Source organism: Rhamphochromis longiceps, linkage group LG6 (genome assembly GCF_057381845.1).
Source record: "Rhamphochromis longiceps isolate RC_006_pf linkage group LG6, R_longiceps_female_GT1.1, whole genome shotgun sequence".
Classification (NCBI taxonomy): Eukaryota; Metazoa; Chordata; class Actinopteri; order Cichliformes; family Cichlidae; genus Rhamphochromis; species Rhamphochromis longiceps.
The window spans coordinates 10,057,071-10,083,403 of NC_140562.1; positions in this window are offsets into that span (position 1 = coordinate 10,057,071).

Consider the following 26,333-nt stretch of genomic DNA (forward strand, 5'->3'; position numbering starts at 1 on the left):
CTATACTTTGTTTCAGGCGAGTTTCCCATTCAAATGCATGTAACAGTGAGAAACGCATTGTCTTGGCGAAATAAAGCGTTTTTGAACAACTTCATATAAATCGCTGTAACTTTTGATAGAAGACTCAGACAAACATGTTTATGGCTTTATCTTATAGAACTCAATATCCCCGTGCTGGGCAAACAGAACAGGTTTTGCAGCCGTTTGAGCTAAGATTTTAAAATTATTCACATAATGAAAACCTATACTTTGTTTCAGGCGAGTTTCCCATTCAAATGCATGTAACAGTGAGAAACGCATTGTCTTGGCGAAATAAAGCGTTTTTGAACAACTTCATATAAATCGCTGTAACTTTTGATAGAAGACTCAGACAAACATGTTTATGGCTTTATCTTATAGAACTCAATATCCCCGTGCTGGGCAAACAGAACAGGTTTTGCAGCCGTTTGAGCTAAGATTTTAAAATTATTCACATAATGAAAACCTATACTTTGTTTCAGGCGAGTTTCCCATTCAAATGCATGTAACAGTGAGAAACGCATTGTCTTGGCGAAATAAAGCGTTTTTGAACAACTTCATATAAATCGCTGTAACTTTTGATAGAAGACTCAGACAAACATGTTTATGGCTTTATCTTATAGAACTCAATATCCCCATGCTGGGCAAACAGAACAGGTTTTGCAGCCGTTTGAGCTAAGATTTTAAAATTATTCACATAATGAAAACCTATACTTTGTTTCAGGCGAGTTTCCCATTCAAATGCATGTAACAGTGAGAAACGCATTGTCTTGGCGAAATAAAGCGTTTTTGAACAACTTCATATAAATCGCTGTAACTTTTGATAGAAGACTCAGACAAACATGTTTATGGCTTTATCTTATAGAACTCAATGTCCCCGTGCTGGGCAAACAGGTTTTGCAGCCGTTTGAGCTAAGATTTAAAAATTATTCACATAATGAAAACCTATACTTTGTTTCAGGCGAGTTTCCCATTCAAATGCATGTAACAGTGAGAAACGCATTGTCTTGGCGAAATAAAGCGTTTTTGAACAACTTCATATAAATCGCTGTAACTTTTGATAGAAGACTCAGACAAACATGTTTATGGCTTTATCTTATAGAACTCAATATCCCCGTGCTGGGCAAACAGAACAGGTTTTGCAGCCGTTTGAGCTAAGATTTTAAAATTATTCACATAATGAAAACCTATACTTTGTCTCGGGTGAGTTTCCCATTCAAATGCATGTAACAGTGAGAAACACACTGTCTTGGCGAAATAAAGCGATTTTCAACCACTTCATATAAATCGCTGTAACTTTTGATAGAAGACTCAGACAAACATGTTTATGGCTTTATCTTATAGAACTCAATATCCCCGTGCTGGGCAAACAGGTTTTGCAGCCGTTTGAGCTAAGATTTTAAAATTATTCACATAATGAAAACCTATACTTTGTTTCAGGCGAGTTTCCCATTCAAATTCATGTAACAGTGAGAAACGCATTGTCTTGGCGAAATAAAGCGTTTTTGAACAACTTCATATAAATCGCTGTAACTTTTGATAGAAGACTCAGACAAACATGTTTATGGCTTTATCTTATAGAACTCAATATCCCCGTGCTGGGCAAACAGGTTTTGCAGCCGTTTGAGCTAAGATTTTAAAATTATTCACATAATGAAAACCTATACTTTGTTTCAGGCGAGTTTCCCATTCAAATTCATGTAACAGTGAGAAACGCATTGTCTTGGCGAAATAAAGCGTTTTTGAACAACTTCATATAAATCGCTGTAACTTTTGATAGAAGACTCAGACAAACATGTTTATGGCTTTATCTTATAGAACTCAATATCCCCGTGCTGGGCAAACAGGTTTTGCAGCCGTTTGAGCTAAGATTTTAAAATGATTCACATAATGAAAACCTATACTTTGTTTCAGGCGAGTTTCCCATTCAAATGCATGTAACAGTGAGAAACGCATTGTCTTGGCGAAATAAAGCGTTTTTGAACAACTTCATATAAATCGCTGTAACTTTTGATAGAAGACTCAGACAAACATGTTTATGGCTTTATCTTATAGAACTCAATGTCCCCGTGCTGGGCAAACAGGTTTTGCAGCCGTTTGAGCTAAGATTTAAAAATTATTCACATAATGAAAACCTATACTTTGTTTCAGGCGAGTTTCCCATTCAAATGCATGTAACAGTGAGAAACGCATTGTCTTGGCGAAATAAAGCGTTTTTGAACAACTTCATATAAATCGCTGTAACTTTTGATAGAAGACTCAGACAAACATGTTTATGGCTTTATCTTATAGAACTCAATATCCCCGTGCTGGGCAAACAGGTTTTGCAGCCGTTTGAGCTAAGATTTTAAAATTATTCACATAATGAAAACCTATACTTTGTCTCGGGTGAGTTTCCCATTCAAATGCATGTAACAGTGAGAAACACACTGTCTTGGCGAAATAAAGCGATTTTCAACCACTTCATATAAATCGCTGTAACTTTTGATAGAAGACTCAGACAAACATGTTTATGGCTTTATCTTATAGAACTCAATATCCCCGTGCTGGGCAAACAGAACAGGTTTTGCAGCCGTTTGAGCTAAGATTTAAAAATTATTCACATAATGAAAACCTATACTTTGTTTCAGGCGAGTTTCCCATTCAAATTCATGTAACAGTGAGAAACGCATTGTCTTGGCGAAATAAAGCGTTTTTGAACAACTTCATATAAATCGCTGTAACTTTTGATAGAAGACTCAGACAACCATGTTTATGGCTTTATCTTATAGAACTCAATATCCCCGTGCTGGGCAAACAGAACAGGTTTTGCAGCCGTTTGAGCTAAGATTTTAAAATTATTCACATAATGAAAACCTATACTTTGTCTCGGGTGAGTTTCCCATTCAAATGCATGTAACAGTGAGAAACACACTGTCTTGGCGAAATAAAGCGATTTTCAACCACTTCATATAAATCGCTGTAACTTTTGATAGAAGACTCAGACAACCATGTTTATGGCTTTATCTTATAGAACTCAATATCCCCGTGCTGGGCAAACAGGTTTTGCAGCCGTTTGAGCTAAGATTTTAAAATTATTCACATAATGAAAACCTATACTTTGTCTCGGGTGAGTTTCCCATTCAAATGCATGTAACAGTGAGAAACACACTGTCTTGGCGAAATAAAGCGATTTTCAACCACTTCATATAAATCGCTGTAACTTTTGATAGAAGACTCAGACAAACATGTTTATGGCTTTATCTTATAGAACTCAATATCCCCGTGCTGGGCAAACAGAACAGGTTTTGCAGCCGTTTGAGCTAAGATTTTAAAATTATTCACATAATGAAAACCTATACTTTGTTTCAGGCGAGTTTCCCATTCAAATGCATGTAACAGTGAGAAACGCATTGTCTTGGCGAAATAAAGCGTTTTTGAACAACTTCATATAAATCGCTGTAACTTTTGATAGAAGACTCAGACAAACATGTTTATGGCTTTATCTTATAGAACTCAATATCCCCGTGCTGGGCAAACAGGTTTTGCAGCCGTTTGAGCTAAGATTTTAAAATGATTCACATAATGAAAACCTATACTTTGTTTCAGGCGAGTTTCCCATTCAAATGCATGTAACAGTGAGAAACACACTGTCTTGGTGAAATAAAGCGTTTTTGTACAACTTCATATAAATCGCTGTAACCTTTGATAGAAGACTCAGACAAACATGTTTATGGCTTTATCTTATAGAACTCAATATCCCCGTGCTGGGCAAACAGGTTTTGCAGCCGTTTGAGCTAAGATTTTAAAATTATTCACATAATGAAAACCTATACTTTGTCTCGGGTGAGTTTCCCATTCAAATGCATGTAACAGTGAGAAACACACTGTCTTGGCGAAATAAAGCGATTTTCAACCACTTCATATAAATCGCTGTAACTTTTGATAGAAGACTCAGACAACCATGTTTATGGCTTTATCTTATAGAACTCAATATCCCCGTGCTGGGCAAACAGGTTTTGCAGCCGTTTGAGCTAAGATTTTAAAATGATTCACATAATGAAAACCTATACTTTGTTTCAGGCGAGTTTCCCATTCAAATGCATGTAACAGTGAGAAACGCATTGTCTTGGCGAAATAAAGCGTTTTTGAACAACTTCATATAAATCGCTGTAACTTTTGATAGAAGACTCAGACAAACATGTTTATGGCTTTATCTTATAGAACTCAATATCCCCGTGCTGGGCAAACAGGTTTTGCAGCCGTTTGAGCTAAGATTTTAAAATGATTCACATAATGAAAACCTATACTTTGTTTCAGGCGAGTTTCCCATTCAAATGCATGTAACAGTGAGAAACGCATTGTCTTGGCGAAATAAAGCGTTTTTGAACAACTTCATATAAATCGCTGTAACTTTTGATAGAAGACTCAGACAAACATGTTTATGGATTTATCTTATAGAACTCAATATCCCCGTGCTGGGCAAACAGAACAGGTTTTGCAGCCGTTTGAGCTAAGATTTTAAAATTATTCACATAATGAAAACCTATACTTTGTCTCGGGTAAGTTTCCCATTCAAATGCATGTAACAGTGAGAAACACACTGTCTTGGCGAAATAAAGCGATTTTCAACCACTTCATATAAATCGCTGTAACTTTTGATAGAAGACTCAGACAAACATGTTTATGGCTTTATCTTATAGAACTCAATATCCCCGTGCTGGGCAAACAGAACAGGTTTTGCAGCCGTTTGAGCTAAGATTTTAAAATTATTCACATAATGAAAACCTATACTTTGTTTCAGGCGAGTTTCCCATTCAAATGCATGTAACAGTGAGAAACGCATTGTCTTGGCGAAATAAAGCGTTTTTGAACAACTTCATATAAATCGCTGTAACTTTTGATAGAAGACTCAGACAAACATGTTTATGGCTTTATCTTATAGAACTCAATATCCCCGTGCTGGGCAAACAGAACAGGTTTTGCAGCCGTTTGAGCTAAGATTTTAAAATTATTCACATAATGAAAACCTATACTTTGTTTCAGGCGAGTTTCCCATTCAAATGCATGTAACAGTGAGAAACGCATTGTCTTGGCGAAATAAAGCGTTTTTGAACAACTTCATATAAATCGCTGTAACTTTTGATAGAAGACTCAGACAAACATGTTTATGGCTTTATCTTATAGAACTCAATATCCCCGTGCTGGGCAAACAGAACAGGTTTTGCAGCCGTTTGAGCTAAGATTTTAAAATTATTCACATAATGAAAACCTATACTTTGTTTCAGGCGAGTTTCCCATTCAAATGCATGTAACAGTGAGAAACGCATTGTCTTGGCGAAATAAAGCGTTTTTGAACAACTTCATATAAATCGCTGTAACTTTTGATAGAAGACTCAGACAAACATGTTTATGGCTTTATCTTATAGAACTCAATATCCCCATGCTGGGCAAACAGAACAGGTTTTGCAGCCGTTTGAGCTAAGATTTTAAAATTATTCACATAATGAAAACCTATACTTTGTTTCAGGCGAGTTTCCCATTCAAATGCATGTAACAGTGAGAAACGCATTGTCTTGGCGAAATAAAGCGTTTTTGAACAACTTCATATAAATCGCTGTAACTTTTGATAGAAGACTCAGACAAACATGTTTATGGCTTTATCTTATAGAACTCAATGTCCCCGTGCTGGGCAAACAGGTTTTGCAGCCGTTTGAGCTAAGATTTAAAAATTATTCACATAATGAAAACCTATACTTTGTTTCAGGCGAGTTTCCCATTCAAATGCATGTAACAGTGAGAAACGCATTGTCTTGGCGAAATAAAGCGTTTTTGAACAACTTCATATAAATCGCTGTAACTTTTGATAGAAGACTCAGACAAACATGTTTATGGCTTTATCTTATAGAACTCAATATCCCCGTGCTGGGCAAACAGAACAGGTTTTGCAGCCGTTTGAGCTAAGATTTTAAAATTATTCACATAATGAAAACCTATACTTTGTCTCGGGTGAGTTTCCCATTCAAATGCATGTAACAGTGAGAAACACACTGTCTTGGCGAAATAAAGCGATTTTCAACCACTTCATATAAATCGCTGTAACTTTTGATAGAAGACTCAGACAAACATGTTTATGGCTTTATCTTATAGAACTCAATATCCCCGTGCTGGGCAAACAGGTTTTGCAGCCGTTTGAGCTAAGATTTTAAAATTATTCACATAATGAAAACCTATACTTTGTTTCAGGCGAGTTTCCCATTCAAATTCATGTAACAGTGAGAAACGCATTGTCTTGGCGAAATAAAGCGTTTTTGAACAACTTCATATAAATCGCTGTAACTTTTGATAGAAGACTCAGACAAACATGTTTATGGCTTTATCTTATAGAACTCAATATCCCCGTGCTGGGCAAACAGGTTTTGCAGCCGTTTGAGCTAAGATTTTAAAATGATTCACATAATGAAAACCTATACTTTGTTTCAGGCGAGTTTCCCATTCAAATGCATGTAACAGTGAGAAACGCATTGTCTTGGCGAAATAAAGCGTTTTTGAACAACTTCATATAAATCGCTGTAACTTTTGATAGAAGACTCAGACAAACATGTTTATGGCTTTATCTTATAGAACTCAATGTCCCCGTGCTGGGCAAACAGGTTTTGCAGCCGTTTGAGCTAAGATTTAAAAATTATTCACATAATGAAAACCTATACTTTGTTTCAGGCGAGTTTCCCATTCAAATGCATGTAACAGTGAGAAACGCATTGTCTTGGCGAAATAAAGCGTTTTTGAACAACTTCATATAAATCGCTGTAACTTTTGATAGAAGACTCAGACAAACATGTTTATGGCTTTATCTTATAGAACTCAATATCCCCGTGCTGGGCAAACAGGTTTTGCAGCCGTTTGAGCTAAGATTTTAAAATTATTCACATAATGAAAACCTATACTTTGTCTCGGGTGAGTTTCCCATTCAAATGCATGTAACAGTGAGAAACACACTGTCTTGGCGAAATAAAGCGATTTTCAACCACTTCATATAAATCGCTGTAACTTTTGATAGAAGACTCAGACAAACATGTTTATGGCTTTATCTTATAGAACTCAATATCCCCGTGCTGGGCAAACAGAACAGGTTTTGCAGCCGTTTGAGCTAAGATTTAAAAATTATTCACATAATGAAAACCTATACTTTGTTTCAGGCGAGTTTCCCATTCAAATTCATGTAACAGTGAGAAACGCATTGTCTTGGCGAAATAAAGCGTTTTTGAACAACTTCATATAAATCGCTGTAACTTTTGATAGAAGACTCAGACAAACATGTTTATGGCTTTATCTTATAGAACTCAATATCCCCGTGCTGGGCAAACAGGTTTTGCAGCCGTTTGAGCTAAGATTTAAAAATTATTCACATAATGAAAACCTATACTTTGTTTCAGGCGAGTTTCCCATTCAAATTCATGTAACAGTGAGAAACGCATTGTCTTGGCGAAATAAAGCGTTTTTGAACAACTTCATATAAATCGCTGTAACTTTTGATAGAAGACTCAGACAAACATGTTTATGGCTTTATCTTATAGAACTCAATATCCCCGTGCTGGGCAAACAGAACAGGTTTTGCAGCCGTTTGAGCTAAGATTTTAAAATTATTCACATAATGAAAACCTATACTTTGTTTCAGGCGAGTTTCCCATTCAAATTCATGTAACAGTGAGAAACGCATTGTCTTGGCGAAATAAAGCGTTTTTGAACAACTTCATATAAATCGCTGTAACTTTTGATAGAAGACTCAGACAAACATGTTTATGGCTTTATCTTATAGAACTCAATATCCCCGTGCTGGGCAAACAGGTTTTGCAGCCGTTTGAGCTAAGATTTTAAAATTATTCACATAATGAAAACCTATACTTTGTTTCAGGCGAGTTTCCCATTCAAATGCATGTAACAGTGAGAAACGCATTGTCTTGGCGAAATAAAGCGTTTTTGAACAACTTCATATAAATCGCTGTAACTTTTGATAGAAGACTCAGACAAACATGTTTATGGCTTTATCTTATAGAACTCAATATCCCCGTGCTGGGCAAACAGGTTTTGCAGCCGTTTGAGCTAAGATTTTAAAATTATTCACATAATGAAAACCTATACTTTGTCTCGGGTGAGTTTCCCATTCAAATGCATGTAACAGTGAGAAACACACTGTCTTGGCGAAATAAAGCGATTTTCAACCACTTCATATAAATCGCTGTAACTTTTGATAGAAGACTCAGACAACCATGTTTATGGCTTTATCTTATAGAACTCAATATCCCCGTGCTGGGCAAACAGGTTTTGCAGCCGTTTGAGCTAAGATTTTAAAATTATTCACATAATGAAAACCTATACTTTGTTTCAGGCGAGTTTCCCATTCAAATGCATGTAACAGTGAGAAACGCATTGTCTTGGCGAAATAAAGCGTTTTTGAACAACTTCATATAAATCGCTGTAACTTTTGATAGAAGACTCAGACAAACATGTTTATGGCTTTATCTTATAGAACTCAATATCCCCGTGCTGGGCAAACAGGTTTTGCAGCCGTTTGAGCTAAGATTTAAAAATTATTCACATAATGAAAACCTATACTTTGTTTCAGGCGAGTTTCCCATTCAAATGCATGTAACAGTGAGAAACGCATTGTCTTGGCGAAATAAAGCGTTTTTGAACAACTTCATATAAATCGCTGTAACTTTTGATAGAAGACTCAGACAAACATGTTTATGGCTTTATCTTATAGAACTCAATATCCCCGTGCTGGGCAAACAGGTTTTGCAGCCGTTTGAGCTAAGATTTTAAAATTATTCACATAATGAAAACCTATACTTTGTCTCGGGTGAGTTTCCCATTCAAATGCATGTAACAGTGAGAAACACACTGTCTTGGCGAAATAAAGCGATTTTCAACCACTTCATATAAATCGCTGTAACTTTTGATAGAAGACTCAGACAAACATGTTTATGGCTTTATCTTATAGAACTCAATATCCCCGTGCTGGGCAAACAGAACAGGTTTTGCAGCCGTTTGAGCTAAGATTTAAAAATTATTCACATAATGAAAACCTATACTTTGTTTCAGGCGAGTTTCCCATTCAAATTCATGTAACAGTGAGAAACGCATTGTCTTGGCGAAATAAAGCGTTTTTGAACAACTTCATATAAATCGCTGTAACTTTTGATAGAAGACTCAGACAAACATGTTTATGGCTTTATCTTATAGAACTCAATATCCCCGTGCTGGGCAAACAGAACAGGTTTTGCAGCCGTTTGAGCTAAGATTTAAAAATTATTCACATAATGAAAACCTATACTTTGTTTCAGGCGAGTTTCCCATTCAAATTCATGTAACAGTGAGAAACGCATTGTCTTGGCGAAATAAAGCGTTTTTGAACAACTTCATATAAATCGCTGTAACTTTTGATAGAAGACTCAGACAAACATGTTTATGGCTTTATCTTATAGAACTCAATATCCCCGTGCTGGGCAAACAGAACAGGTTTTGCAGCCGTTTGAGCTAAGATTTTAAAATTATTCACATAATGAAAACCTATACTTTGTTTCAGGCGAGTTTCCCATTCAAATTCATGTAACAGTGAGAAACGCATTGTCTTGGCGAAATAAAGCGTTTTTGAACAACTTCATATAAATCGCTGTAACTTTTGATAGAAGACTCAGACAAACATGTTTATGGCTTTATCTTATAGAACTCAATATCCCCGTGCTGGGCAAACAGGTTTTGCAGCCGTTTGAGCTAAGATTTTAAAATTATTCACATAATGAAAACCTATACTTTGTTTCAGGCGAGTTTCCCATTCAAATGCATGTAACAGTGAGAAACGCATTGTCTTGGCGAAATAAAGCGTTTTTGAACAACTTCATATAAATCGCTGTAACTTTTGATAGAAGACTCAGACAAACATGTTTATGGCTTTATCTTATAGAACTCAATATCCCCGTGCTGGGCAAACAGGTTTTGCAGCCGTTTGAGCTAAGATTTAAAAATTATTCACATAATGAAAACCTATACTTTGTTTCAGGCGAGTTTCCCATTCAAATGCATGTAACAGTGAGAAACGCATTGTCTTGGCGAAATAAAGCGTTTTTGAACAACTTCATATAAATCGCTGTAACTTTTGATAGAAGACTCAGACAAACATGTTTATGGCTTTATCTTATAGAACTCAATATCCCCGTGCTGGGCAAACAGGTTTTGCAGCCGTTTGAGCTAAGATTTTAAAATTATTCACATAATGAAAACCTATACTTTGTCTCGGGTGAGTTTCCCATTCAAATGCATGTAACAGTGAGAAACACACTGTCTTGGCGAAATAAAGCGATTTTCAACCACTTCATATAAATCGCTGTAACTTTTGATAGAAGACTCAGACAAACATGTTTATGGCTTTATCTTATAGAACTCAATATCCCCGTGCTGGGCAAACAGAACAGGTTTTGCAGCCGTTTGAGCTAAGATTTAAAAATTATTCACATAATGAAAACCTATACTTTGTTTCAGGCGAGTTTCCCATTCAAATTCATGTAACAGTGAGAAACGCATTGTCTTGGCGAAATAAAGCGTTTTTGAACAACTTCATATAAATCGCTGTAACTTTTGATAGAAGACTCAGACAAACATGTTTATGGCTTTATCTTATAGAACTCAATATCCCCGTGCTGGGCAAACAGGTTTTGCAGCCGTTTGAGCTAAGATTTAAAAATTATTCACATAATGAAAACCTATACTTTGTTTCAGGCGAGTTTCCCATTCAAATTCATGTAACAGTGAGAAACGCATTGTCTTGGCGAAATAAAGCGTTTTTGAACAACTTCATATAAATCGCTGTAACTTTTGATAGAAGACTCAGACAAACATGTTTATGGCTTTATCTTATAGAACTCAATATCCCCGTGCTGGGCAAACAGGTTTTGCAGCCGTTTGAGCTAAGATTTTAAAATTATTCACATAATGAAAACCTATACTTTGTTTCAGGCGAGTTTCCCATTCAAATGCATGTAACAGTGAGAAACGCATTGTCTTGGCGAAATAAAGCGTTTTTGAACAACTTCATATAAATCGCTGTAACTTTTGATAGAAGACTCAGACAAACATGTTTATGGCTTTATCTTATAGAACTCAATATCCCCGTGCTGGGCAAACAGGTTTTGCAGCCGTTTGAGCTAAGATTTTAAAATTATTCACATAATGAAAACCTATACTTTGTCTCGGGTGAGTTTCCCATTCAAATGCATGTAACAGTGAGAAACACACTGTCTTGGCGAAATAAAGCGATTTTCAACCACTTCATATAAATCGCTGTAACTTTTGATAGAAGACTCAGACAACCATGTTTATGGCTTTATCTTATAGAACTCAATATCCCCGTGCTGGGCAAACAGGTTTTGCAGCCGTTTGAGCTAAGATTTTAAAATTATTCACATAATGAAAACCTATACTTTGTTTCAGGCGAGTTTCCCATTCAAATGCATGTAACAGTGAGAAACGCATTGTCTTGGCGAAATAAAGCGTTTTTGAACAACTTCATATAAATCGCTGTAACTTTTGATAGAAGACTCAGACAAACATGTTTATGGCTTTATCTTATAGAACTCAATATCCCCGTGCTGGGCAAACAGGTTTTGCAGCCGTTTGAGCTAAGATTTAAAAATTATTCACATAATGAAAACCTATACTTTGTTTCAGGCGAGTTTCCCATTCAAATGCATGTAACAGTGAGAAACGCATTGTCTTGGCGAAATAAAGCGTTTTTGAACAACTTCATATAAATCGCTGTAACTTTTGATAGAAGACTCAGACAAACATGTTTATGGCTTTATCTTATAGAACTCAATATCCCCGTGCTGGGCAAACAGGTTTTGCAGCCGTTTGAGCTAAGATTTTAAAATTATTCACATAATGAAAACCTATACTTTGTCTCGGGTGAGTTTCCCATTCAAATGCATGTAACAGTGAGAAACACACTGTCTTGGCGAAATAAAGCGATTTTCAACCACTTCATATAAATCGCTGTAACTTTTGATAGAAGACTCAGACAACCATGTTTATGGCTTTATCTTATAGAACTCAATATCCCCGTGCTGGGCAAACAGGTTTTGCAGCCGTTTGAGCTAAGATTTTAAAATGATTCACATAATGAAAACCTATACTTTGTTTCAGGCGAGTTTCCCATTCAAATGCATGTAACAGTGAGAAACACACTGTCTTGGCGAAATAAAGCGTTTTTGTACAACTTCATATAAATCGCTGTAACTTTTGATAGAAGACTCAGACAAACATGTTTATGGCTTTATCTTATAGAACTCAATATCCCCGTGCTGGGCAAACAGGTTTTGCAGCCGTTTGAGCTAAGATTTTAAAATTATTCACATAATGAAAACCTATACTTTGTTTCAGGCGAGTTTCCCATTCAAATGCATGTAACAGTGAGAAACGCATTGTCTTGGCGAAATAAAGCGTTTTTGAACAACTTCATATAAATCGCTGTAACTTTTGATAGAAGACTCAGACAAACATGTTTATGGCTTTATCTTATAGAACTCAATATCCCCGTGCTGGGCAAACAGGTTTTGCAGCCGTTTGAGCTAAGATTTAAAAATTATTCACATAATGAAAACCTATACTTTGTCTCGGGTGAGTTTCCCATTCAAATGCATGTAACAGTGAGAAACACACTGTCTTGGCGAAATAAAGCGATTTTCAACCACTTCATATAAATCGCTGTAACTTTTGATAGAAGACTCAGACAAACATGTTTATGGCTTTATCTTATAGAACTCAATATCCCCGTGCTGGGCAAACAGGTTTTGCAGCCGTTTGAGCTAAGATTTTAAAATTATTCACATAATGAAAACCTATACTTTGTTTCAGGCGAGTTTCCCATTCAAATTCATGTAACAGTGAGAAACGCATTGTCTTGGCGAAATAAAGCGTTTTTGAACAACTTCATATAAATCGCTGTAACTTTTGATAGAAGACTCAGACAAACATGTTTATGGCTTTATCTTATAGAACTCAATATCCCCGTGCTGGGCAAACAGGTTTTGCAGCCGTTTGAGCTAAGATTTAAAAATTATTCACATAATGAAAACCTATACTTTGTTTCAGGCGAGTTTCCCATTCAAATGCATGTAACAGTGAGAAACGCATTGTCTTGGCGAAATAAAGCGTTTTTGAACAACTTCATATAAATCGCTGTAACTTTTGATAGAAGACTCAGACAAACATGTTTATGGCTTTATCTTATAGAACTCAATATCCCCGTGCTGGGCAAACAGAACAGGTTTTGCAGCCGTTTGAGCTAAGATTTTAAAATTATTCACATAATGAAAACCTATACTTTGTCTCGGGTGAGTTTCCCATTCAAATGCATGTAACAGTGAGAAACACACTGTCTTGGCGAAATAAAGCGATTTTCAACCACTTCATATAAATCGCTGTAACTTTTGATAGAAGACTCAGACAACCATGTTTATGGCTTTATCTTATAGAACTCAATATCCCCGTGCTGGGCAAACAGGTTTTGCAGCCGTTTGAGCTAAGATTTTAAAATTATTCACATAATGAAAACCTATACTTTGTCTCGGGTGAGTTTCCCATTCAAATGCATGTAACAGTGAGAAACACACTGTCTTGGCGAAATAAAGCGATTTTCAACCACTTCATATAAATCGCTGTAACTTTTGATAGAAGACTCAGACAAACATGTTTATGGCTTTATCTTATAGAACTCAATATCCCCGTGCTGGGCAAACAGAACAGGTTTTGCAGCCGTTTGAGCTAAGATTTTAAAATTATTCACATAATGAAAACCTATACTTTGTTTCAGGCGAGTTTCCCATTCAAATGCATGTAACAGTGAGAAACGCATTGTCTTGGCGAAATAAAGCGTTTTTGAACAACTTCATATAAATCGCTGTAACTTTTGATAGAAGACTCAGACAAACATGTTTATGGCTTTATCTTATAGAACTCAATATCCCCGTGCTGGGCAAACAGGTTTTGCAGCCGTTTGAGCTAAGATTTAAAAATTATTCACATAATGAAAACCTATACTTTGTCTCGGGTGAGTTTCCCATTCAAATGCATGTAACAGTGAGAAACACACTGTCTTGGCGAAATAAAGCGATTTTCAACCACTTCATATAAATCGCTGTAACTTTTGATAGAAGACTCAGACAAACATGTTTATGGCTTTATCTTATAGAACTCAATATCCCCGTGCTGGGCAAACAGGTTTTGCAGCCGTTTGAGCTAAGATTTTAAAATTATTCACATAATGAAAACCTATACTTTGTTTCAGGCGAGTTTCCCATTCAAATTCATGTAACAGTGAGAAACGCATTGTCTTGGCGAAATAAAGCGTTTTTGAACAACTTCATATAAATCGCTGTAACTTTTGATAGAAGACTCAGACAAACATGTTTATGGCTTTATCTTATAGAACTCAATATCCCCGTGCTGGGCAAACAGGTTTTGCAGCCGTTTGAGCTAAGATTTAAAAATTATTCACATAATGAAAACCTATACTTTGTTTCAGGCGAGTTTCCCATTCAAATGCATGTAACAGTGAGAAACGCATTGTCTTGGCGAAATAAAGCGTTTTTGAACAACTTCATATAAATCGCTGTAACTTTTGATAGAAGACTCAGACAAACATGTTTATGGCTTTATCTTATAGAACTCAATATCCCCGTGCTGGGCAAACAGAACAGGTTTTGCAGCCGTTTGAGCTAAGATTTTAAAATTATTCACATAATGAAAACCTATACTTTGTCTCGGGTGAGTTTCCCATTCAAATGCATGTAACAGTGAGAAACACACTGTCTTGGCGAAATAAAGCGATTTTCAACCACTTCATATAAATCGCTGTAACTTTTGATAGAAGACTCAGACAACCATGTTTATGGCTTTATCTTATAGAACTCAATATCCCCGTGCTGGGCAAACAGGTTTTGCAGCCGTTTGAGCTAAGATTTAAAAATTATTCACATAATGAAAACCTATACTTTGTCTCGGGTGAGTTTCCCATTCAAATGCATGTAACAGTGAGAAACACACTGTCTTGGCGAAATAAAGCGATTTTCAACCACTTCATATAAATCGCTGTAACTTTTGATAGAAGACTCAGACAAACATGTTTATGGCTTTATCTTATAGAACTCAATATCCCCGTGCTGGGCAAACAGAACAGGTTTTGCAGCCGTTTGAGCTAAGATTTTAAAATTATTCACATAATGAAAACCTATACTTTGTTTCAGGCGAGTTTCCCATTCAAATGCATGTAACAGTGAGAAACGCATTGTCTTGGCGAAATAAAGCGTTTTTGAACAACTTCATATAAATCGCTGTAACTTTTGATAGAAGACTCAGACAAACATGTTTATGGCTTTATCTTATAGAACTCAATATCCCCGTGCTGGGCAAACAGGTTTTGCAGCCGTTTGAGCTAAGATTTTAAAATTATTCACATAATGAAAACCTATACTTTGTCTCGGGTGAGTTTCCCATTCAAATGCATGTAACAGTGAGAAACACACTGTCTTGGCGAAATAAAGCGATTTTCAACCACTTCATATAAATCGCTGTAACTTTTGATAGAAGACTCAGACAACCATGTTTATGGCTTTATCTTATAGAACTCAATATCCCCGTGCTGGGCAAACAGGTTTTGCAGCCGTTTGAGCTAAGATTTTAAAATTATTCACATAATGAAAACCTATACTTTGTTTCAGGCGAGTTTCCCATTCAAATGCATGTAACAGTGAGAAACGCATTGTCTTGGCGAAATAAAGCGTTTTTGAACAACTTCATATAAATCGCTGTAACTTTTGATAGAAGACTCAGACAAACATGTTTATGGCTTTATCTTATAGAACTCAATATCCCCGTGCTGGGCAAACAGGTTTTGCAGCCGTTTGAGCTAAGATTTAAAAATGATTCACATAATGAAAACCTATACTTTGTTTCAGGCGAGTTTCCCATTCAAATGCATGTAACAGTGAGAAACGCATTGTCTTGGCGAAATAAAGCGTTTTTGAACAACTTCATATAAATCGCTGTAACTTTTGATAGAAGACTCAGACAAACATGTTTATGGCTTTATCTTATAGAACTCAATATCCCCGTGCTGGGCAAACAGAACAGGTTTTGCAGCCGTTTGAGCTAAGATTTTAAAATTATTCACATAATGAAAACCTATACTTTGTCTCGGGTGAGTTTCCCATTCAAATGCATGTAACAGTGAGAAACACACTGTCTTGGCGAAATAAAGCGATTTTCAACCACTTCATATAAATCGCTGTAACTTTTGATAGAAGACTCAGACAAACATGTTTATGGCTTTATCTTATAGAACTCAATATCCCCGTGCTGGGCAAACAGGTTTTGCAGCCGTTTGAGCTAAGATTTTAAAATTATTCACATAATGAAAACCTATACTTTGTTTCAGGCGAGTTTCCCATTCAAATTCATGTAACAGTGAGAAACGCATTGTCTTGGCGAAATAAAGCGTTTTTGAACAACTTCATATAAATCGCTGTAACTTTTGATAGAAGACTCAGACAAACATGTTTATGGCTTTATCTTATAGAACTCAATATCCCCGTGCTGGGCAAACAGGTTTTGCAGCCGTTTGAGCTAAGATTTAAAAATTATTCACATAATGAAAACCTATACTTTGTCTCGGGTGAGTTTCCCATTCAAATGCATGTAACAGTGAGAAACACACTGTCTTGGCGAAATAAAGCGATTTTCAACCACTTCATATAAATCGCTGTAACTTTTGATAGAAGACTCAGACAACCATGTTTATGGCTTTATCTTATAGAACTCAATATCCCCGTGCTGGGCAAACAGGTTTTGCAGCCGTTTGAGCTAAGATTTTAAAATTATTCACATAATGAAAACCTATACTTTGTTTCAGGCGAGTTTCCCATTCAAATTCATGTAACAGTGAGAAACGCATTGTCTTGGCGAAATAAAGCGTTTTTGAACAACTTCATATAAATCGCTGTAACTTTTGATAGAAGACTCAGACAAACATGTTTATGGCTTTATCTTATAGAACTCAATATCCCCGTGCTGGGCAAACAGGTTTTGCAGCCGTTTGAGCTAAGATTTAAAAATTATTCACATAATGAAAACCTATACTTTGTTTCAGGCGAGTTTCCCATTCAAATGCATGTAACAGTGAGAAACGCATTGTCTTGGCGAAATAAAGCGTTTTTGAACAACTTCATATAAATCGCTGTAACTTTTGATAGAAGACTCAGACAAACATGTTTATGGCTTTATCTTATAGAACTCAATATCCCCGTGCTGGGCAAACAGAACAGGTTTTGCAGCCGTTTGAGCTAAGATTTTAAAATTATTCACATAATGAAAACCTATACTTTGTCTCGGGTGAGTTTCCCATTCAAATGCATGTAACAGTGAGAAACACACTGTCTTGGCGAAATAAAGCGATTTTCAACCACTTCATATAAATCGCTGTAACTTTTGATAGAAGACTCAGACAACCATGTTTATGGCTTTATCTTATAGAACTCAATATCCCCGTGCTGGGCAAACAGGTTTTGCAGCCGTTTGAGCTAAGATTTAAAAATTATTCACATAATGAAAACCTATACTTTGTCTCGGGTGAGTTTCCCATTCAAATGCATGTAACAGTGAGAAACACACTGTCTTGGCGAAATAAAGCGATTTTCAACCACTTCATATAAATCGCTGTAACTTTTGATAGAAGACTCAGACAAACATGTTTATGGCTTTATCTTATAGAACTCAATATCCCCGTGCTGGGCAAACAGAACAGGTTTTGCAGCCGTTTGAGCTAAGATTTTAAAATTATTCACATAATGAAAACCTATACTTTGTTTCAGGCGAGTTTCCCATTCAAATGCATGTAACAGTGAGAAACGCATTGTCTTGGCGAAATAAAGCGTTTTTGAACAACTTCATATAAATCGCTGTAACTTTTGATAGAAGACTCAGACAAACATGTTTATGGCTTTATCTTATAGAACTCAATATCCCCGTGCTGGGCAAACAGGTTTTGCAGCCGTTTGAGCTAAGATTTTAAAATTATTCACATAATGAAAACCTATACTTTGTTTCAGGCGAGTTTCCCATTCAAATGCATGTAACAGTGAGAAACACACTGTCTTGGTGAAATAAAGCGTTTTTGTACAACTTCATATAAATCGCTGTAACCTTTGATAGAAGACTCAGACAAACATGTTTATGGCTTTATCTTATAGAACTCAATATCCCCGTGCTGGGCAAACAGGTTTTGCAGCCGTTTGAGCTAAGATTTTAAAATTATTCACATAATGAAAACCTATACTTTGTCTCGGGTGAGTTTCCCATTCAAATGCATGTAACAGTGAGAAACACACTGTCTTGGCGAAATAAAGCGATTTTCAACCACTTCATATAAATCGCTGTAACTTTTGATAGAAGACTCAGACAACCATGTTTATGGCTTTATCTTATAGAACTCAATATCCCCGTGCTGGGCAAACAGGTTTTGCAGCCGTTTGAGCTAAGATTTAAAAATGATTCACATAATGAAAACCTATACTTTGTTTCAGGCGAGTTTCCCATTCAAATGCATGTAACAGTGAGAAACGCATTGTCTTGGCGAAATAAAGCGTTTTTGAACAACTTCATATAAATCGCTGTAACTTTTGATAGAAGACTCAGACAAACATGTTTATGGCTTTATCTTATAGAACTCAATATCCCCGTGCTGGGCAAACAGAACAGGTTTTGCAGCCGTTTGAGCTAAGATTTTAAAATTATTCACATAATGAAAACCTATACTTTGTCTCGGGTGAGTTTCCCATTCAAATGCATGTAACAGTGAGAAACACACTGTCTTGGCGAAATAAAGCGATTTTCAACCACTTCATATAAATCGCTGTAACTTTTGATAGAAGACTCAGACAACCATGTTTATGGCTTTATCTTATAGAACTCAATATCCCCGTGCTGGGCAAACAGGTTTTGCAGCCGTTTGAGCTAAGATTTTAAAATTATTCACATAATGAAAACCTATACTTTGTCTCGGGTGAGTTTCCCATTCAAATGCATGTAACAGTGAGAAACACACTGTCTTGGCGAAATAAAGCGATTTTCAACCACTTCATATAAATCGCTGTAACTTTTGATAGAAGACTCAGACAAACATGTTTATGGCTTTATCTTATAGAACTCAATATCCCCGTGCTGGGCAAACAGGTTTTGCAGCCGTTTGAGCTAAGATTTTAAAATTATTCACATAATGAAAACCTATACTTTGTTTCAGGCGAGTTTCCCATTCAAATGCATGTAACAGTGAGAAACGCATTGTCTTGGCGAAATAAAGCGTTTTTGAACAACTTCATATAAATCGCTGTAACTTTTGATAGAAGACTCAGACAAACATGTTTATGGATTTATCTTATAGAACTCAATATCCCCGTGCTGGGCAAACAGAACAGGTTTTGCAGCCGTTTGAGCTAAGATTTTAAAATTATTCACATAATGAAAACCTATACTTTGTCTCGGGTAAGTTTCCCATTCAAATGCATGTAACAGTGAGAAACACACTGTCTTGGCGAAATAAAGCGATTTTCAACCACTTCATATAAATCGCTGTAACTTTTGATAGAAGACTCAGACAAACATGTTTATGGCTTTATCTTATAGAACTCAATATCCCCGTGCTGGGCAAACAGGTTTTGCAGCCGTTTGAGCTAAGATTTTAAAATTATTCACATAATGAAAACCTATACTTTGTTTCAGGCGAGTTTCCCATTCAAATGCATGTAACAGTGAGAAACACACTGTCTTGGTGAAATAAAGCGTTTTTGTACAACTTCATATAAATCGCTGTAACCTTTGATAGAAGACTCAGACAAACATGTTTATGGCTTTATCTTATAGAACTCAATATCCCCGTGCTGGGCAAACAGGTTTTGCAGCCGTTTGAGCTAAGATTTTAAAATTATTCACATAATGAAAACCTATACTTTGTCTCGGGTGAGTTTCCCATTCAAATGCATGTAACAGTGAGAAACACACTGTCTTGGCGAAATAAAGCGATTTTCAACCACTTCATATAAATCGCTGTAACTTTTGATAGAAGACTCAGACAACCATGTTTATGGCTTTATCTTATAGAACTCAATATCCCCGTGCTGGGCAAACAGGTTTTGCAGCCGTTTGAGCTAAGATTTAAAAATGATTCACATAATGAAAACCTATACTTTGTTTCAGGCGAGTTTCCCATTCAAATGCATGTAACAGTGAGAAACGCATTGTCTTGGCGAAATAAAGCGTTTTTGAACAACTTCATATAAATCGCTGTAACTTTTGATAGAAGACTCAGACAAACATGTTTATGGCTTTATCTTATAGAACTCAATATCCCCGTGCTGGGCAAACAGAACAGGTTTTGCAGCCGTTTGAGCTAAGATTTTAAAATTATTCACATAATGAAAACCTATACTTTGTCTCGGGTGAGTTTCCCATTCAAATGCATGTAACAGTGAGAAACACACTGTCTTGGCGAAATAAAGCGATTTTCAACCACTTCATATAAATCGCTGTAACTTTTGATAGAAGACTCAGACAACCATGTTTATGGCTTTATCTTATAGAACTCAATATCCCCGTGCTGGGCAAACAGGTTTTGCAGCCGTTTGAGCTAAGATTTTAAAATTATTCACATAATGAAAACCTATACTTTGTCTCGGGTGAGTTTCCCATTCAAATGCATGTAACAGTGAGAAACACACTGTCTTGGCGAAATAAAGCGATTTTCAACCACTTCATATAAATCGCTGTAACTTTTGATAGAAGACTCAGACAAACATGTTTATGGCTTTATCTTATAGAACTCAATATCCCCGTGCTGGGCAAACAGAACAGGTTTTGCAGCCGTTTGAGCTAAGATTTTAAAATGATTCACATAATGAAAACCTATACTTTGTTTCAGGCGAGTTTCCCATTCAAATGCATGTAACAGTGAGAAACACACTGTCTTGGTGAAATAAAGCGTTTTTGTACAACTTCATATAAATCGCTGTAACCTTTGATAGAAGACTCAGACAAACATGTTTATGGCTTTATCTTATAGAACTCAATATCCCCGTGCTGGGCAAACAGGTTTTGCAGCCGTTTGAGCTAAGATTTAAAAATTATTCACATAATGAAAACCTATACTTTGTCTCGGGTGAGTTTCCCATTCAAATGCATGTAACAGTGAGAAACACACTGTCTTGGCGAAATAAAGCGATTTTCAACCACTTCATATAAATCGCTGTAACTTTTGATAGAAGACTCAGACAACCATGTTTATGGCTTTATCTTATAGAACTCAATATCCCCGTGCTGGGCAAACAGGTTTTGCAGCCGTTTGAGCTAAGATTTTAAAATGATTCACATAATGAAAACCTATACTTTGTTTCAGGCGAGTTTCCCATTCAAATGCATGTAACAGTGAGAAACGCATTGTCTTGGCGAAATAAAGCGTTTTTGAACAACTTCATATAAATCACTGTAACTTTTGATAGAAGACTCAGACAAACATGTTTATGGCTTTATCTTATAGAACTCAATATCCCCGTGCTGGGCAAACAGGTTTTGCAGCCGTTTGAGCTAAGATTTTAAAATGATTCACATAATGAAAACCTATACTTTGTTTCAGGCGAGTTTCCCATTCAAATGCATGTAACAGTGAGAAACGCATTGTCTTGGCGAAATAAAGCGTTTTTGAACAACTTCATATAAATCGCTGTAACTTTTGATAGAAGACTCAGACAAACATGTTTATGGATTTATCTTATAGAACTCAATATCCCCGTGCTGGGCAAACAGAACAGGTTTTGCAGCCGTTTGAGCTAAGATTTTAAAATTATTCACATAATGAAAACCTATACTTTGTCTCGGGTAAGTTTCCCATTCAAATGCATGTAACAGTGAGAAACACACTGTCTTGGCGAAATAAAGCGATTTTCAACCACTTCATATAAATCGCTGTAACTTTTGATAGAAGACTCAGACAAACATGTTTATGGCTTTATCTTATAGAACTCAATATCCCCGTGCTGGGCAAACAGGTTTTGCAGCCGTTTGAGCTAAGATTTTAAAATTATTCACATAATGAAAACCTATACTTTGTTTCAGGCGAGTTTCCCATTCAAATGCATGTAACAGTGAGAAACGCATTGTCTTGGCGAAATAAAGCGTTTTTGAACAACTTCATATAAATCGCTGTAACTTTTGATAGAAGACTCAGACAAACATGTTTATGGATTTATCTTATAGAACTCAATATCCCCGTGCTGGGCAAACAGAACAGGTTTTGCAGCCGTTTGAGCTAAGATTTTAAAATTATTCACATAATGAAAACCTATACTTTGTCTCGGGTAAGTTTCCCATTCAAATGCATGTAACAGTGAGAAACACACTGTCTTGGCGAAATAAAGCGATTTTCAACCACTTCATATAAATCGCTGTAACTTTTGATAGAAGACTCAGACAAACATGTTTATGGCTTTATCTTATAGAACTCAATATCCCCGTGCTGGGCAAACAGGTTTTGCAGCCGTTTGAGCTAAGATTTTAAAATTATTCACATAATGAAAACCTATACTTTGTTTCAGGCGAGTTTCCCATTCAAATGCATGTAACAGTGAGAAACGCATTGTCTTGGCGAAATAAAGCGTTTTTGAACAACTTCATATAAATCGCTGTAACTTTTGATAGAAGACTCAGACAAACATGTTTATGGCTTTATCTTATAGAACTCAATATCCCCGTGCTGGGCAAACAGAACAGGTTTTGCAGCCGTTTGAGCTAAGATTTAAAAATGATTCACATAATGAAAACCTATACTTTGTTTCAGGCGAGTTTCCCATTCAAATGCATGTAACAGTGAGAAACGCATTGTCTTGGCGAAATAAAGCGTTTTTGAACAACTTCATATAAATCGCTGTAACTTTTGATAGAAGACTCAGACAAACATGTTTATGGCTTTATCTTATAGAACTCAATATCCCCATGCTGGGCAAACAGAACAGGTTTTGCAGCCGTTTGAGCTAAGATTTTAAAATTATTCACATAATGAAAACCTATACTTTGTTTCAGGCGAGTTTCCCATTCAAATGCATGTAACAGTGAGAAACGCATTGTCTTGGCGAAATAAAGCGTTTTTGAACAACTTCATATAAATCGCTGTAACTTTTGATAGAAGACTCAGACAAACATGTTTATGGCTTTATCTTATAGAACTCAATATCCCCATGCTGGGCAAACAGGTTTTGCAGCCGTTTGAGCTAAGATTTTAAAATTATTCACATAATGAAAACCTATACTTTGTCTCGGGTAAGTTTCCCATTCAAATGCATGTAACAGTGAGAAACGCATTGTCTTGGCGAAATAAAGCGTTTTTGAACAACTTCATATAAATCGCTGTAACTTTTGATAGAAGACTCAGACAAACATGTTTATGGCTTTATCTTATAGAACTCAATATCCCCGTGCTGGGCAAACAGAACAGGTTTTGCAGCCGTTTGAGCTAAGATTTTAAAATTATTCACATAATGAAAACCTATACTTTGTCTCGGGTGAGTTTCCCATTCAAATGCATGTAACAGTGAGAAACACACTGTCTTGGCGAAATAAAGCGATTTTCAACCACTTCATATAAATCGCTGTAACTTTTGATAGAAGACTCAGACAACCATGTTTATGGCTTTATCTTATAGAACTCAATATCCCCGTGCTGGGCAAACAGGTTTTGCAGCCGTTTGAGCTAAGATTTTAAAATTATTCACATAATGAAAACCTATACTTTGTTTCAGGCGAGTTTCCCATTCAAATGCATGTAACAGTGAGAAACGCATTGTCTTGGCGAAATAAAGCGTTTTTGAACAACTTCATATAAATCGCTGTAACTTTTGATAGAAGACTCAGACAAACATGTTTATGGCTTTATCTTATAGAACTCAATATCCCCATGCTGGGCAAACAGAACAGGTTTTGCAGCCGTTTGAGCTAAGATTTTAAAATTATTCACATAATGAAAACCTATACTTTGTTTCAGGCGAGTTTCCCATTCAAATGCATGTAACAGTGAGAAACGCATTGTCTTGGCGAAATAAAGCGTTTTTGAACAACTTCATATAAATCGCTGTAACTTTTGATAGAAGACTCAGACAAACATGTTTATGGCTTTATCTTATAGAACTCAATATCCCCATGCTGGGCAAACAGAACAGGTTTTGCAGCCGTTTGAGCTAAGATTTTAAAATTATTCACATAATGAAAACCTATACTTTGTTTCAGGCGAGTTTCCCATTCAAATGCATGTAACAGTGAGAAACGCATTGTCTTGGCGAAATAAAGCGTTTTTGAACAACTTCATATAAATCGCTGTAACTTTTGATAGAAGACTCAGACAAACATGTTTATGGCTTTATCTTATAGAACTCAATATCCCCGTGCTGGGCAAACAGAACAGGTTTTGCAGCCGTTTGAGCTAAGATTTTAAAATTATTCACATAATGAAAACCTATACTTTGTTTCAGGCGAGTTTCCCATTCAAATGCATGTAACAGTGAGAAACGCATTGTCTTGGCGAAATAAAGCGTTTTTGAACAACTTCATATAAATCGCTGTAACTTTTGATAGAAGACTCAGACAAACATGTTTATGGCTTTATCTTATAGAACTCAATATCCCCGTGCTGGGCAAACAGGTTTTGCAGCCGTTTGAGCTAAGATTTTAAAATGATTCACATAATGAAAACCTATACTTTGTTTCAGGCGAGTTTCCCATTCAAATGCATGTAACAGTGAGAAACGCATTGTCTTGGCGAAATAAAGCGTTTTTGAACAACTTCATATAAATCGCTGTAACTTTTGATAGAAGACTCAGACAAACATGTTTATGGCTTTATCTTATAGAACTCAATATCCCCATGCTGGGTAAACAGGTTTTGCAGCCGTTTGAGCTAAGATTTTAAAATTATTCACATAATGAAAACCTATACTTTGTCTCGGGTAAGTTTCCCATTCAAATGCATGTAACAGTGAGAAACGCATTTTCTTGGCGAAATAAAGCGTTTTTGAACAACTTCATATAAATCGCTGTAACTTTTGATAGAAGACTCAGACAAACATGTTTATGGCTTTATCTTATAGAACTCAATATCCCCGTGCTGGGCAAACAGAACAGGTTTTGCAGCCGTTTGAGCTAAGATTTTAAAATTATTCACATAATGAAAACCTATACTTTGTCTCGGGTGAGTTTCCCATTCAAATGCATGTAACAGTGAGAAACACACTGTCTTGGCGAAATAAAGCGATTTTCAACCACTTCATATAAATCGCTGTAACTTTTGATAGAAGACTCAGACAACCATGTTTATGGCTTTATCTTATAGAACTCAATATCCCCGTGCTGGGCAAACAGGTTTTGCAGCCGTTTGAGCTAAGATTTTAAAATTATTCACATAATGAAAACCTATACTTTGTTTCAGGCGAGTTTCCCATTCAAATGCATGTAACAGTGAGAAACGCATTGTCTTGGCGAAATAAAGCGTTTTTGAACAACTTCATATAAATCGCTGTAACTTTTGATAGAAGACTCAGACAAACATGTTTATGGCTTTATCTTATAGAACTCAATATCCCCGTGCTGGGCAAACAGAACAGGTTTTGCAGCCGTTTGAGCTAAGATTTTAAAATTATTCACATAATGAAAACCTATACTTTGTCTCGGGTGAGTTTCCCATTCAAATGCATGTAACAGTGAGAAACACACTGTCTTGGCGAAATAAAGCGATTTTCAACCACTTCATATAAATCGCTGTAACTTTTGATAGAAGACTCAGACAACCATGTTTATGGCTTTATCTTATAGAACTCAATATCCCCGTGCTGGGCAAACAGGTTTTGCAGCCGTTTGAGCTAAGATTTAAAAATGATTCACATAATGAAAACCTATACTTTGTTTCAGGCGAGTTTCCCATTCAAATGCATGTAACAGTGAGAAACGCATTGTCTTGGCGAAATAAAGCGTTTTTGAACAACTTCATATAAATCGCTGTAACTTTTGATAGAAGACTCAGACAAACATGTTTATGGCTTTATCTTATAGAACTCAATATCCCCGTGCTGGGCAAACAGGTTTTGCAGCCGTTTGAGCTAAGATTTTAAAATTATTCACATAATGAAAACCTATACTTTGTCTCGGGTGAGTTTCCCATTCAAATGCATGTAACAGTGAGAAACACACTGTCT